At 41.8% G+C, this 12,492-nt stretch overlaps 1 non-coding gene across 1 annotated transcript; it reads left to right on the forward strand.

Moving 5' to 3' along the window:
- Window positions 1–10,987: 10,987 nt before the first annotated feature.
- Window positions 10,988–11,093, forward strand: LOC142179643 (small nucleolar RNA R71). Its single transcript, XR_012708188.1, has one exon. It is a non-coding gene; the product is annotated as a small nucleolar RNA R71 (small nucleolar RNA).
- The last annotated feature ends 1,399 nt before the right edge of the window (window positions 11,094–12,492 follow it).

Below are 12,492 nucleotides of genomic sequence, written 5' to 3' on the forward strand. Positions count from 1 at the left end.
TGCATGGATTGTGAAACTATCAAGATGACCCACCAAGTTAGTGCAATAGTGCACTCAATGGCCCCGAAGCTTGAAGATCCCGATGCTTTTAGCATCCCTTGCACCATTAGGAGTGCAGACTTTGCTAAGGCTCTATGTGATTTGGGGGCAAGTATCAACTTGATGCCCTACTCAGTTTTCAAGACTTTGGGTACTAGGCAACCGAGGTCGACTTCCATGAGATTGTAAATGGCGGATAGAACTATAAAGAGGCCATTGGGTATTATTGATGATGTCCTTATCCGGGTGGACAAATTTATCTTGCCAGCTGATTTTGTGATCTTGTATTGTGAGGTAGATTATAAAGTTCCAATCATATTGGGAAGACCTTTCCTTGCTACTGGGAAGGACTTAGTTGATGTGGAAGCAGGGAACTCACCTTCCGGGTGGGTGATGAGAAAGTGGTATTTCATGTGTGCATGTCAATGAAGTAGCCTGACAGTTCTAAGGTGTGCTCTTTTGTGGACCTTGTCACGGTGGTGAGAGTTGATGATACCAGTGCAATGATCAATGTGGAGGACCCACTAGAGGCACTCTTGTTGAATCTTGATGTAAATGATGATGAAGGCCGAGTGGAGTGTGTGAATGTGTTACATAGGATGGGCTCTTACTCTTATGAGCCTAGGAAACTATCTTTGGATCTTGAAAATAGGAAGACTCCACCAACAAAACCTTCAATTGAGGAACCTCCGGTGTTGGAGTTGAAGTCATTGCCTCCACACCTCAGGTATGAGTTCTTATGCCCTAGTTCAACTTTGCCAGTTATTCTTTCTTCTTGTCTTACTAACATGTAGGTTGATGCCACATTGGCAGTGCTTTAAAAGTGGAAAAAGGAAATTGGATGGACCTTAGCTGATATTCGGGGATAAGCCTCGCATTCTGTATGCATAAGATTATTCGGGAAGATGATGCAAAGCCCTCCTTGGAATATCAAAGGAGGTTGAACGAGGCAATGCAAGAAGTTGTGAAAAAGGAAGTAATCAAATGGTTGGATGCATGGGTTGTGTACCCCATCTCTGATAGCTCTTGAACTTCGCTGGTGTAATGTGTACCGAAGAAGGGTGGCATGACCGTGGTTGCAAATTTGCAAAATGAGTTGATTCCTACCAGGACCGTCATCGGGTGGAGGGTATGCATGGACTACCGCAAGTTGAATAAAGTGATCCTGACGGATCACTTTCCATTGTCTTTTCTTGATCAGATGTTAGATCGATTTGCTGGGCATGCCTTCTACTATTTCTTGGATGGGTATTCTATTTACAACCAAATCTTGATTGCTCCAGAAGATCAGGAAAAGACCACATTCACTTGTCCATATGGCACCTTTGCCTTTTCTCAGATGCCTTTTTGGTTGTGTAATGTACCGGCTACATTTCATCGGTGTATGATGGCCATTTTCACCGATATGATGGAAGATATTTTGGAGGTGTTCATGGATGACTTTAGTGTTGTAGGTGATTTATTTGAGGAATGTTTGAAAAATCTTTATAGAGTGTTAGCGCATTGTGAAGAAACCAATCTTGTTCTTAATTGGGAGAAATGCCACTTCATGGTGGAAGAGGGCATAGTTCTTGGGCATAAAATTTCAAAGCATGGTATAGAGGTGGACAAAGCAAAAATTGATGTGATTTCAAGGCTCCCTCCCCCTACCTCTGTAAAGGGAGTCAGAAGTTTTCTTGGGCATGCGGGGTTCTACCGGAGATTTATCAAAGACTTTTCAAAGGTAGTGAATCCCTTATGCAAGTTATTGGAAAAAGATGTCAAGTTTGTGTTCGATGAGAGATGTATGCAAGCTTTTGAACTTCTCAAGCACAAGTTGACCTCCACTCCTATTATTACCGCAACTAATTAGAGCTTGCCTTTTGAGCTCATGTGTGATGCGATCGATGTTGCGGTTGGGGCGGTTTTAGGTCAAAGAGTGAACAAAATGTTTCATCTGGTGTACTATGCAAGCAAGACAATGAATGATGCTCAAGTGAACAACACGGTGACTGAGAAAGAGCTTTTGGCTATTATGTTCGTGATGGTGAAATTTCGACCATATCTTATGGGTGCCAAGGTCATAGTCCATACCGATCATGTTGCACTCCGGTACTTGATGATGAAAAAGGATTTCAACGCTAGACTGATGTGATGGGTTTTGTTACTTCAAGAGTTTGATTTGGAGATTGTGGACCGTAAGGGTAGTGAAAACCAAGTGGCGGACCACTTGTCCAGATTGGAGGAGAAGGGGAGGCCTCGTGATGGCCTAGAGATCAATGATTCATTTCCCAACGAACAACTCCTTTCGGTGTCGATGAATGGTATGCCATGGTTTGCAGACGTTGCTAATTTCCTTGTGACTGGTATAATCCTGTGAGATCTCTCTTCTAACCAAAGGAAGAAGCTCAAATGGGATAGTTTGGATTTCTATTGGGATGAGCCATACTTGTTCAAGATTTGCATGGATGGTGTGATCCAAAGGTGTGTCCCGGAGGAGGAGCAATTGAGTATCTTAGCCGTGGCTTTACACAACAATGAGGCCCGGAGTGTTATTGCGTTTCTCAAGAAGAGCATTTTTACAAGGTTTGGCACTCCCCGTGCAATCATAAGTGATGGGTGATCTCATTTTTGTAATAGAGCTTTTGACACTTTGCTTGCAAAGTATGGTGTCAATCACAAAGTTTCTACTCTTTATCATCCTCAAGTGAGTGGCCAAGTTGAAGTCTCAAATAGGAAAATCAAGAGTATATTGTCAAAGACGGTCAATGCAAATAGGACCAATTGGTCAAAGAAGTTAGATGATGCTCTTTGGGCTTATAGGACTGCTTACAAGACTCTGATTGGTATGTCTCCTACCGGTTAGTGTTTGGGAAAGTTTGTAATCTACCGATTGAGTTAGAGCAAAAGGCCATGTGGGCTTTGAGGAATCCGAATCATGAATGGGATGTGGCAACAAATCTTCGTGTGGAGCAGCTTAATGAACTTGATGAATTTCGATTTCATGCCTACTCCAGTCCGTCCTTGTACAAGGACAAGATGAAGTACCTTCATGATAAATATGCTCGTGGCAAGGAGTTCAAAGTGGGTGATTTGGTTCTCTTGTTCAATTCTCGGTTACATCTGTTTCCGGGAAAGCTTAAGTCGAAATGGAGCGGACCTTTTGAAGTGGTGTTTGTGTCTTTGTTTGGTGCACTTAACTTGACGAACAAAAATGGGGAGGTTTTCAGAGTTAATGGCCACAGGGTCAAGCACTACCTGGTCAAGATTGATGACAGCCACGTGGTGGCATTACTCCATCTGAAGTAATTTGATGGTAACCTGCATCGTGTCGCGATATTAAATCAAGCGCCTCTTGGAAGGCAACCCATGTGTCTTTCTTTTTGTTTTTCTTTGATTCTCTTTGTAATGTAGGATTTATTTTTTGGACTGACTGGTTGTGAGATGTTGTAAGATTATTTTGATGCAGTGCAGGACCAAGTTTGGAAAAATGATCACTCTCTGAAGTTTGCAATGTAGACCGCACTTCATTTTGTGCGGCCGCAAAGGCCTTAGTGCGGGGGCAAAAATCCAATGCAGACCGCAGAGTTGATTGATCGAAAGTGAGGAGTCTCTGAAGTTTTCCGTCACGGTCGCAATGCATTTTGTGCGGTCTGAGGTAGACCACTGCGGCCGCATTGCATTTCTTGTGGTCCGCAGTGGTCATCTCCCTAGTGCTTCATGTTTCTGAGTACCGTGGATCGCAGTGCCATTTTGTGCAGTCCGCGGTGGGTAAGTGAGATGGGCCCCAGGTCCTTTTTCTATAAATAGGACCTGAGGCCCTCAGTTTGAACTTTTCGACATTTTATTCTCAGAGCTTAAAAAAATTATTTTTCCCCACTCTAATTGCACAAATTCAGCTGCTAAGTCTCGTTAATCAAGCTTGCATCTCACTTCTGGTAACTTTAACTCCCCCTTAATCGTTTAATTTTGTCATTTTCTTTTAATTTTTATTTTTCTTAGTGTTCTTTTGTTTCTTCCCGTTTTTCTGTCAATTGTGTAGCATAGGTTAGTTTATTCTTGTTTTAATTAGGACTAATTAGTGAAAACACTGATTCAACACCTAGGAAATCAATAATAGGTAAACATTTGGACTAAAAATGTGAAAAACTTGAACCCTAGGCTGGTATTGCTGTTGGGTACTCACCGCAATCTGCGGTGGATTTTGTGCGGTCCGCAGTGCTTTTGTGCGGTCCGAAGTGCTATTTTGCACCGACCGTGGTGGTAAATGTTCTGAATGCTGACAAGTGAGGACCGCGACCGCAATGGATTTTGTATGGTCCACGGTGCCTCAATGCAGACCGCAATGCATTTTGTGCGGTCTGCGGTGCATAGATTCAGAGAGTGGGTAGTCTGAACCCCACCTCAATGCGGACCGCAGTGCATTTTGTGCAGTCCGCGGTAGCTTCTTTGCGGCCACACTTCATTTCGTACGGTTCACGGTCTGCAACTTCTAAATGTCTGTAATTTTTCTAAAATGTTTCACTGACTCTGCGGATACTAACAAAGTTCAACTGTATTTTCTTTGCAGATCATGGTGAAATTACGATGCAAAGGTGATAAACAATCAGGGAAAGGAGAGTCCTCCTGGGGTAGGGGATGGGGCATGATAAGATTGACCCCGCAAGCCCGGCAAACCATCAAAAACACCCGGAGGCTCATAAAGGCTGCTGATAGAGCCATTGACCAATCTGGGAGTGCATATGAGCCTTCCCGGGAGGCATCGTCAGACTCCGTGCCAGAGTATGTTCCTGACTGTCCGGAGAGGAACAGGTTGAGGGATACACATCTGGTCTCTCCCACTACCCAAGCATCAGTGCGCATATCTTCTGAGTCGTCTGAGGGCTCAGCTACAGGCAGTGGAAATGAATACTCCACCTCGGTTACAGCTTCACTATCCGGGGAGGGGCCCATAGAAGAAGAAGAAGGAGAAGAAGTCGGAGGGGGTGAGCCCCAAGTAGGAGGGTAGATAGAACTAGAAACCCAGAGGCCTAGCAGGATAGGTTTATGAGTGAAGTGGCCTACCAAAAATTTAGAGAGTGGTGGCCCGAGAGGAAACTAATACCTGAGCAAAAATTCATCACCCAGGACCTCATGCCTTACAACCCTAATGTGTTGAGTCAGTTCAGAGAAAGAGAGAGATGGGATTATTTCATAGTCCATGTGGAGGATGCCAATGAGAATTTGATGAAGGAGTTTTATACGAATGTTGCCCGGATCAAAAAGGGCACCACAGTAACCAAAGTGCGGAACTTGAAGGTGAAATTTGATAGCAAAACTATAAATGACTACCTAGGATTTTTGGAGGAGGATGAGGCACTGTACTTAGAAAAGGTGGCATTAGGCGAGGCTGCTCGTCCTTGGTTGGCAGAGTGATTGGAAATCCCAGGTACCACCCCAAATTGGTTGACTACAGGAGTGAGGATTCTGAGGAGGACACTGAACTTTGAAGTTAAAGGGTGGGAAACATTTGTGTGTAGCAAGCTAGATCCCACCACTCACGATAACTCACTTCCGATCCACCGGGCTATATTGGTGGCATCGATCATGGCGAGGTACTCGATTAATATCAGGAATGTGATGTCCCAGGTAATTACACGGGTGGTGAACGAAGGTGACAGATCATACACCTTCCCCAACTTCCTGACCATGTACTTTGAGGACTTAGATTTGGAGAAGTGGAGATTCAATGTGAAAGTGAAGGCAAAGGAACCATTCTCCTGGTACAACACCAAGGGACCCGACCACCCCAAGGACCCCAAGGGAAAAGCCACTATTTCAACTGGCCAGTCTAAAGAGCCAGTAGTAGTAGTGGCTCCTACTCATCCTTCTTCCACCACAGCAGATGGCCCCAGGACCATCCACTTCCACAGCTCTAGAGATCCCCACATCTACTGTATATCCACTGACTGCCTACCGCCTGAGCCAGACCCTCGCCAGTATCAACAACTGGATGCAGACAGCCACTTCTAAGCTGTTTGTACTATCTACTTTGGTGGCAGCCCAGTCAGCACCTCCTCTGCCATAGGTCCCACAGTCAGTGGAGGACACTCTGAAGGAACTTCTGGACAACTAAAAGAAGCTCATAAATGTTGTTGACTCTCATGGAAAGGCATTGAAGGAGTTTGCTAGGGAGGCGAAGAAAATGAGAAAGACTTGGGCTTCAAAAGAGTCAGTAAAATAGATAAAGATGGAGGTAGAGAGGTTGAAGGTGGATCACCTACCTCTGGATCTGTTATTGCATGACCCGGCTCCAGTAGCCCAGCCACAGCCAGAGCAGGAGTCAGAGAGGCCATCCAAGAGGAAGAGGGTGATTCCCCATACTGACGATGCTATCATAGAGTTAGAGGACCCACAGGGAGGATCCTCTAGCCAGCCCCAAATTCTAGTACAGGCCCAGGACTCAATGCAGGCATAGGTCCCAGTGGATACAAAGAGTACAGGGAGCCAGTCACAGGTTCCCAAGCAGACCGAGGACCTAGGGACCCAGACTCATGACCCTATGCAGACGGAGGGCCGATAGGGAGTTTCTTTTTCCACTCGTCCTTATTTTGTGCTTATTTTAGTTAGTTAGCATTGAGGACAATGCTAGCTTTCATTTGAGGGGGTAGCCCTATTTGGATGACTGTATATATGACAATATTTTTTTTCTTTATGTTTTCTTTTTAACTTTGGTATGTATATAACTTTATCATTTTATTGCACTTTTCGTACTTTTTACTTTTGGGTCTGTATATAAAGTTACGTTCTTATGTATATATTCATTCTCTTTATTATATATTTGACTAATTCCCCTCTTGTATATATTCATTCTACTTTCTGCATTTTTCCTTTCATAGCTTCTTATTTCATTTTCGTAGCTTCTTGTTTTGAGTTTTTGCGTGCAATAAGCCTTTGGTTTTCTTAATGCTATGTTTCTTTCCAAAAGTGGAATTTGTGTGAACCTAGTGGCTATTTCCTATGATGGATGGCATGACAACCTTCTTAAGGGTTTGAGTCTATTTTTTTGTGTGTAAATAGTAGCTAGTGAGTAAGGGTGCCTCAAGCAAAGCTTCACTTGGGCCTAACACATTTGACTTTGATCCTATGGTCAAAAACAAATTGTTGTGTATAGGATGGTGAAAGTTGTGACCTTGAGACTCTTGTATTGACCGATAATCATCAAGTGGTTTTTCGGGACCATTGTGTTGCACAAATCTTAGCTAAGGTTGTTGTGGACCCCCGACTCTATTTCTTTAGCAATCCTATAGCTCGTGTGGTGAGAATTTGAATTGCAATTCCAAGTCCCGAGCCATTAGTCTAGAACTTGCCCTGAATGTTTGTCTAGGCAAAATCCTAAGTGTAATTTGACTTGAGATGTGATTATAGGCTCCTCCTGATCCAAATGTTATCTTGAACACTTCCATAGCCTACCAATAATAATATCCCTAGTCAACCCTTTTGAGTCATAGACCTTTTTCTTTCAAGAACCACGATACAAGCCTTTACCCATTCTAAAATACCCTCTCTTGGCACCCGATCTTTTCTTAGCACATGGAAGAAGCATAAGTTTGGGGGGTGAGACGAGGAATGCAACAAAGTGGTAAAAGGTACAAAATGAAGAAAAGGAAAGGTAATGAAAAAGAAAGAAAATCAAAAAAATAAAGAGAATGATCAATGTAGAAAAGAATGAAGATATTTAATAAAAGTAAAAAGATGAAAGGTGTGGAAAGTTGAGAAAGGAAAAAAAGTTTGAAATGAACAAGAAAGAGTGACAGTGTGTCTCTCTAACCCCTTAGAAAGAAGTTAAAGGACTTAAAAAGTCAAGAGAATATGTGCCAAAATGAAGCAAAAGAAGTGCTAAAGGGAATATGGAACCTACTTAGATCAAACATTTCCTACCCTGAACCAATAGCCTTCACTATATCTCCACAAAAGCCCTATATGATCTTGAATTGAATGAAGCTTACATTAGTGGTGACTTACTTAAGGGGCAAGCATATGGTACTTAGAGCTGGACTTGTGACTTTTCTTTGAGAGAGATGAGTGTATTTCCATTAACCTAATTCTGAGTGCTACAATTCTAAAGGTGAGGTTTGCTTAGGGAGAGTTGAGGATGTGTGAGTTTGGGTTCCACAATGACCAAGGTAGTAGAAAGAGTTTCTTTGATGTGTAGTCAACTCTTGATGCTCTTGTGTCGCACTAAATCCATGGTGCTTAAAAGGTCGAATGTTGTTAATAATTCATTTGAATTTAGGGCAATTTTTAGTCCCAATTGAGGCTAGATGAGGTCATTTTAGGTCAGCTGAATTTTCTTGGATTTACTCTTAAGGGGTGGGTCTTATTTTGTTTGCTTGAGGACAAGCAAAAGCTTAAGTTTGGAGGAGTTGATAACTAGGGATTATGATGCATTTTACACTCTTTCTTGCTTAAGTTTTGATTAGAAATGTGTACAAAATAGTCCCAAAGGCTCACATGTTGTACTTGATTGCAGGGTTTGGTCAATAAGGTGACAATTCGTCAAAACCAGCTCAAAAGGGAGTGAAACATGCACAAGTACCAAGAACAAGGCCAAGCTCAGTATAACAGGACTAGTGCCGCTGCACACCATTCTGTGCGGTCCGTAGTGAGGAAGTTCAGAGAGGTGCTCATTTCAGACATTCAAGCAATGCGGCTGCAAAGAATTTCATGCGGACAGCAATGGACTCACCGCGGCCACACTCGATATTGTGCCGTCCGCAAAGCTGGAGTTCAGAGAGTTGCCAATTTTGGGAATCATTGCTAGTGCGGTCCGCGGTCCTTTTTGTGCGGACTGCAACAGAAGCCACCGCGGCCGTGGTGCATTTTGTGTGGCCTGCGGTGGCCAAGTTCAGAGAACAGACTTTTAAACCAAGAAGCCTCATTGCGGCCGTACTCGATTTTGTGTGATCCGAACTACCCCCGCAGGAGTATTTTTGTCCAGAAAATTTGGCCTAGTATAAATAGTTTTGTTTTTTCATTTTTAGGTCATCAGTAGTATTTTAACGTTGGGCTATACTCGTGAATAGTGCTTCTTACCCATGTTGAGTAATTTTACAATAGTTTTATCATTGAATCTTCAAGTTTTAGCTTGTAATTAAATATTATGGGTTTTTCTTCATTTATTTCTTTATTTTCTTATATTATCATGAGTAGCTAGACTCATTAGCTAGGGTTGTGGCTCAACCCTGGTGTGGGTATTTGATGGGTCTTGTGTTTTAAGGCTTGAATGTCTATGGGTGTTTGATATTTGGATTAATTTATGGTTTCAATATTGAATTAGTGGTTGTAAACACTAATTTGTGCCTATTTGACTTGGGTTCTTCTTGAGAAAGAGAACTTGAATCTAGGAAAATTAGTCTAACAAGGAATTGGGGCATATCCAAAAGATTAATAGCCCTAATTAAAGAGTTAAACCTAGAGATAGTAATACCCAACTTGAACCTAAATTGCTTGCACAAATTATCATACCCAATTGGTCTTGAGAAAGTCAATTAGAGCAAAATCACTCAAACTATCGAGAGGTATAGAGTGAGAAGTTCAGTGCATTGGTTATATCGTAATCCCCAACATGACAACCTAGCCTTAGACTCGAGAATCCGTCAAGTATCCACCTAGGAGAAAGTCACTTCCCTAGTGTCTTTTAACTATTTAGACAACCCTTCAAATATCTTACTCTTAGCTTAATTTAGCATCTTATTAGTATAAATTTAGAAGTAATCAAAACCAACTATGATTAAAAGTGCAATTAAGAGCAATTACGCATCTCCAATTTAGATAGAAACTCAATTCCCATTTCTAGCTCCCTGTGGAAATCGATCCCGACCTTCTCGGGTAAAAGCTGTTTCGACCACTCTCACTACTCTGTAGTAGTGCAGGGTTGGCCCCTATCATCTGCTCCGGTGTAACCTCATTCTCTTTCACAACCTCTTATTCTTTGTTGGTGTTCTCTTGTGCATGTTGTATCGTCACCTCAGTTAAACTTGCTAAATCTTCTAGCTCAATGGGTACTGGCACCAGTGTCTCTATCGGTCTGCTTTCACAAGCAATTTCTTGCTCCAGATCTAAGTCTCTACCATTTCGGAGACTCACTGCCATCAGCTGCTTCGGACCCTGCTCTTTTGGATTGATTTGGGTGTCTGCAGGTAACGTCCCATGAGGACGATTATTTAGGGCCATGGAAATCTGTCCTAATTGGATTTTAATATTCCTTATTGCTGACTCATGTGAGTCTACTCTATCAGTTAGTTTTCTAGTGGATCCAATCACTTGTTGCATCATTCCCTCAAGTTTAGAAAACACATCATCATGTCTCATAATCTGTTGTTGTGGTGGTTGTTGATATACATGCTGCTGATTTTGTTGGTTGTACCTTTTTTGCCTTTGGTAAGGCATCATTTGCTCCTGTGGTCACATAGCCCCATGGTTATTGTTGTTGTACTACTACTGAGCTGGTCTATATTATTGATTCTGTTGACCCCAATTCTGACCACCTGGTCTCGTTCCCCCGTAGTTGGCCACATAATTCATATTTTTCTAATATTGTTGGTTATCACCTTCAGCACTCCACGAGTAGATATATGGTTGATTAATGCATGATGTACATAAACCTCCATTAGTTGCATCAACTATGTGTATCTGCTGCTTCTAGCCCGATTCATCAACCTTTTTGGTGAGTATGCTCATTTGTGTCAGTAGAATGGCCATATTTTCAGCTATGGAGTTAGCCGAATCTATAGCCACTGAGTGAACCACAGGAGTGATTGGAGCGTTTCTTGTTGTCCATCCTGAGTTTTGTGACATCTTGTCAAGTAGGGTCTTGCTCTCTCTAAATGTTTTGCTCAAAAATGCTCCTCTTGCTGAAGCATCAACATTGGCTTTCAAACTATCTACTAAACCTATGTAAAATCTCTGCCCCAACATATGCTCTGAAATACCATGATGTGGACACGTAACCAGCAGACCCTTGAATCTTTCCCATGTTTCTTGTAGCGTCTTAGTTGGTTTCTGTCTGAAACTCAATATCTCATCAATTTTCTGAGCAGACTTGTTGGGTGGATGAAATTTGTTCAAATATTGCTTGACTAATTCCTCCCAAGTAGTGATGGAGTTTATGGGGAGTGAATTAAGCCAAGTCTGAGCTGCTCTTGTCGCTGAGAATGGAAACAACAACAAACGTATTGCTTCTGGTGTCATATTGTGTTGCCGCTGCATGGAACAGATTGACATGAAATTCTTTAGATGTTGTTGAGGATCTTCAACATATGACCCAGAGAACAGTCCTTTGTTTTGCAACAAATGTAGCATGTTATTTGTGATTTGGAATGAATCAGCTTGTATATGAGGGACTACAACGGCAGTTGCTAAGTTGTCAATTGTGGGTTGTGCCCAATCATATAATGTTGCTTCTGGCACAAGAGGTTCCACACCCTGATCATTTGGGTCATTCACGTTGTCTCGATTGTTTGGATTATCATCTTCCATGTCTGGTTCAATTTGTTCGGTCGAGTTCTGTTGTCATTTGCCTTTCATGTTTGCATGATTCAATGCCTTGAACACTTTCTCGGGATCGGATAATGCTTCGAGCAATTCACCAGTTCTTGAGGAGTTTCTAGTCATGCACCTATAACAACCACGACTACAAACGTTAGAATTTCAATGGTCAATTTAAATTGAAGAAAATTGACTACACTAAGAATTTTTTTTTTGCACTTCTTTTTAACTACAATCAATAACACTGTTAATTCCCCAACAACGGTGCCAAAATTTAATCACGCCCAACTATGCCTTATAAAAAGGATAAAGTGGTCGCTGTAAATATATTCCGGTTAACAAGTCTGAAGTCGAATCCCACAGGGAATTAACCTATCAATCACAACTATTGAACTCACAGAAATTCCTGTATTCAATCTTCAGAGATATTTGAGTAACAAATTGGGTGTTTATTAACTAAATATTACATAATAAAAATGCAGTAATTAAGAACTAGCTATAAACGGTTTGTAAGCAAGATTTGGAATGGTCTAAGGTTCTAATTTCCCCTCTTGTCGGAATCCTTTCAGCTATGTTGCTATAAATTTTCCTAAATCTTCTCTATCGACCATGACCACTCTGACTGTCATAACTCTCACCCGAGTAATTACAACAATATACTAGACATATTCTCCCGAATTACGCTAGCTGGCCTTAGTTATAGCTCACTTAGATCGCACTCAAGGTTTCGTTATCCCTAATCCCACCTTTAAACAATTCGTATTGATCCCTCATATATGTTAGAAGTAGTGTTATTCAACAACTACCTAAATATGCGCGCTCTCTCCCGAGTAATGCATACTAAATAGGCACAGCCGATTGAGGGCCCTTCAATGAACATCAATCACAATATAGTTGAACAAACAGAGAAAATATTATGGCAAATCTATATTAACATAATAAGAA

Source organism: Nicotiana tabacum, chromosome 3 (assembly GCF_000715075.1).
Source record: "Nicotiana tabacum cultivar K326 chromosome 3, ASM71507v2, whole genome shotgun sequence".
NCBI lineage: Eukaryota > Viridiplantae > Streptophyta > Magnoliopsida > Solanales > Solanaceae > Nicotiana > Nicotiana tabacum.